At 35.0% G+C, this 4,251-nt stretch overlaps 1 pseudogene; it reads left to right on the top strand.

Moving 5' to 3' along the window:
• The first annotated feature begins 304 nt into the window (after positions 1-304).
• On the top strand, positions 305-834 carry LOC102829648 (annotated as a pseudogene).
• Positions 835-4,251: the final 3,417 nt, after the last annotated feature.

Here is a 4,251-nt window from a genome sequence, read left to right as displayed (position 1 = left end):
TTAGAATACTAATATTTACAGAAAAGAAAAATATCCAATGTAACATTTTATTATTGTTAGAGTCAGTATGCCATTTTCTAAATATTCCCTTCAGAAATAACGTTTTTTAGCATTTTAACAATGCAATAAATTATCATGTCACAATTTTTTTTTTTTTTTTTTGCAGTTCCAGATACTCATCTCCCTATTGTCCTTTGGTCTAAGGGGAAAGCAGAAGGAAGTTACCTCAAGGAAAGGAAAACAAGGAGCAAACTACCAGGAACGAGCCAGAATAACTGTGCTTTCATTTAAAGAACTTCGTAACATGGAAAAACCACCCAAAGAAAATGAATACGTGCCCCAGAACATGCCAAAGACCATGGAGCTACTGCCTCCTGTGAAGCCCATTCATGAAAAGCACTAGCTGGAGAGGGAAGAAGGCCAGCAGAGGAGGAAAAGAAGGAAAAAGAAGAAGGAGGAGCAGTTTTCAGAGGAGACCTCTTCTGAGAATGAAGAGTTCTTTCCCAAAGAACTCCTCCTAGAGCTCCTGCCTGAGATGCTCCTTTCAGAGGAGCACCCTCCCCAAGAGCACCTTTCTAGAAAGTACCTTTCTGAGGAGCGCCCTCCCATGGAGCAGCCTTCTTGTGGAGTAAGAAAACAAGCTGGAAGAAGGAAGTTTTAAGGAAAGGCTGGCTCTTTCTCACCCTCAACTTAGAGGGGAGATCCATGGCAAGAAATTAAGCAATGAGGAGATGATAAAGGTAGCAGAGGAGCTGGAAGAGTTGAAAAAGAGTAAGAGACAAACTGCTGATCATGCACTGGAAGGCAAAACTGAACTGTCCTTATCCTATTTAAATACAGTCTGCCTTAAGCTCTGTTTTGCTGATGGTAGGATTGCCACCAGAACTTTCTCTTTACATTTTCTTACATCTCTTTTGCCATGTTCTTAATTTTAACTTTTGGTGTGACTTTATTTTAGGTATACCTCTTGTGACTGGCATACTATTTCCCTCCTGCCCCCCATAATTGGCCAGTCTCCCTCATTCAACCATAAATTTCACCTTTTGGCATGAAGATGTACATTATGTATTAGAAAGTTAAAAAAACTTTAAGTATATAAATATATTAACATCACATTGTTATAAAGAAATCATGTATATTTGTAGACAATCAAAGAAAACAAGTATATGCATCAAAATTTGAGCAGTGACTATCTATGATGAAACAATAGAGGATTTAAACAATTTTTTAAATTGCTTTTCATGCATTTCTCATTAAAAGAAGGTTATTCATTTTGTTGTTATTCATGTTTTCCCAAGAACACATTTTACTTGTATTGCAAAAAAAAAAAAAATGTAATCTAATGAAAAAAAAAGTGAAGCAGATTTTTTTATATGTTTATGAAGACAATATGGCACTTAATAAATGTTTGTCAAAACTTAAAGAAAAAAAGGAAATCCCATGTTTCCTCTGAATCTCTTAGGTAGAAATACAAAGCAGGTATCTGTGAGATTTGTTATCTAAGGATCTACACACACACACCACCTCCTGCCCCCAGTTAAAGATGAATGAAACTTGCCTTAGAGGGCTTCTGTGGGACCAAATGTGATCAAGATGATGTGAGCTGTGTTTATCTTTTGTCCCTACCTGCCTATTCCGAACCTCAGCCCCTTTGGACATAGGGGTTAGTATTCAAAGGCAGTGTCACTTGTGCTGACACAGAGTTCCTGTGAGATTCCAGGGGAGTGCTATATTCTAATATTCTTGTTCTGTTCTTCCTTTGAATACTGCTGTGTCTGATTGGCATAGCCACCGCATCTGCTGGGCTCCTGCCCCTTCCACTGGGTCCCATCCCTGCCAATATACTGGAGTATTCAAGGTTGAGAACCTCACTGTTTGTACTAGAGCCCCTTATGAGCCAATAATGAACTGTGTAAACTACAGAAACATGGAGAATACACCTCTTCCAGCTTGGATATTACACTTACTTGAGTGGATACTATTCCAGTTCTCTTTAGACATCAGTGTCTTAAAGAAATTTTAGCAAACAACCTTTCTGATTTTCTTTTTTTTCTTACAGCTTCATTTTTTTCTGTGAGACTCAAACATGAGTCCACTGGGATCTGAGCTAGCCAACAATTTTGTGTACCAACCACTATGCTGTGTATCAGAATTAGAACATCACTCCCAAATAATCTTCAAGGGTATCTGTGGTTTTAATTGCTTTACTTGCCTTAAGGTGAGTTCTCTCTCAGGGGCTTCAAACAGACATGCCTTATGAATTCTGTTGACATGTTTGATGTATATAAATTAATGAGGGAAATAAAGCTTAGGCAAGGATATTTCCCTTCTCCCCACCCCATATTAACCAGAAATATGCCAAATACTTTGTAATACATTAAATTGTATATGTATCATATACTAGGATCTCCCCCATTAAACTACCTTTATAAAATCCTTTTAAGGTAATAAATCTAGAAGGAACAACATCCATTTAACTTGATCAAACCTCTTTTTAATCAAAGAAATGAAAGAATATGATATTAAACTCATTACAGTATTATTAATTCTAAATGATATCTGACAGCTAGGTTTGTTAGCTTTCTTGTCCTGGTTTTTGTATTATTTACTTACTATTTTTTGAAATATTTATAATTCATGTGTTCTTAAATTTTTATATTTTTAAAAAACTTACCTCCAGGGGTTGAAATAGGGATATTAGCTCTTGTTAGTGAAAACAGTTTGGGCTGAACCAAAGTTGAGCAGTTTGAATTCAACTAGCAGCATTATAGAAGGTCTGCTGCTGTGTTTTCATAAAAATTACACCAAAGAAAATCCCATGGAGCCGTTCTACTCTGTGAGCTGGGCTAGGATCTATGGTAATAGGTTTGTTTTTATTGTTTTTTTAATATGTATCACATTGTTGACACAGTAGCACCAACAATGGACTCAAAAGTAACAACAATTGTGAGGATGGCGAAGGTCTGGGCAGTGTGTCCTTCATTTGAGCATAAGGTTGCTATGAGTCAGAACAGACCCTATAGCAATTAACAACAACATCACATTGCTGTAATTCTGATTTCATTGCGTAATGATTTGTGTATTTTACTTCAAGATTATATAAATGAATACCTGAAATACATATATTAGTACATATGTATATACACAACAACAACACATTCAGGTTTTATAATAACTTACATATCAAAACATAAATAAGTCAAAATATTGATTAAGCCACTTTGTAAAGAACAGTGACACTATCAACACAAAATATTTGAGATGTAAACTTCTCTGCTATTTAAATAGCAGAACAGGCATTTGATAAACACATGTGCAGATCTATAAACAGACATATTTATAAGCTTTTCTTGTTCGATTTGTGAAAAAAATTAAAGTTAATCATCTGGAAAAATTAGTTGATAGTTGCTTTAAAAATTCATTCTTAAATAGATATGAAAATGCTGAAATATTCATTTTAATATGAACTAGGGAGATAGATCTCTTTGAACAAGGTCTCTGTTAGCTTTTAAAATGGGCTTGAATTATTTAATATATTTCTAAGATCTTCAGTGAATCATGACACAATGATTTTTTCATGAGCTCAGTTACCACAATGGTATAAGTTTAAAATCTTTTAAAAGCATTTTCTTCTCGCTTTGAAGGAGAATAGAATTACTCATCAGATTACACAGATCTATTCACTTACAAATTCATGGAAGATGTGATGAGGGATACACTGTCTATAATATCACACTTTTGTGTATAAGCATGAGGTAATGACACATGTTCAATAAGCTAAATATTTGATGCATTTTGTTTATTATTGCTTAGGCATCAGAACTTAGAACAAAGGAAATTATGTAAAACAAGACATGAAAGTATCCCAAGAGTGGGATGACAAGAGCCCATTGTGACCCTCAAGAAAACATAAAGGAAAGCTAAGCAATTGATCATGGACTTGGTAAGGGAAAATTCATTGTACAGAAATGTCTTTGAAATAGTATGCTTTTCCTTTCTTATCCCTAAGACTATGTGAAAGATGTTTCAAGATCCTTATTCAGAGATTCTAGTATATGCCCCTTGGAATTTAGGGAAAGATGGAAGCAGGAAGTTTGGTATCAGTGTCCATAGCACACAAACAACAAACTTAAGAAAGTAACTTAGATGGCATTACAATGGTAAAAACAGTAAAATAATAATGCTTGCATTTTAAAACTCCCAAGGGATCTGTGGACTGGAGCCAGAGTTTACTCATGATTAAAGAAAAAG

Source organism: Chrysochloris asiatica, unplaced genomic scaffold (genome assembly GCF_000296735.1).
Source record: "Chrysochloris asiatica unplaced genomic scaffold, ChrAsi1.0 scaffold00017, whole genome shotgun sequence".
Lineage (NCBI taxonomy): Eukaryota > Metazoa > Chordata > Mammalia > Afrosoricida > Chrysochloridae > Chrysochloris > Chrysochloris asiatica.
This window is presented reverse-complemented; position numbering and strand designations above follow the sequence as displayed.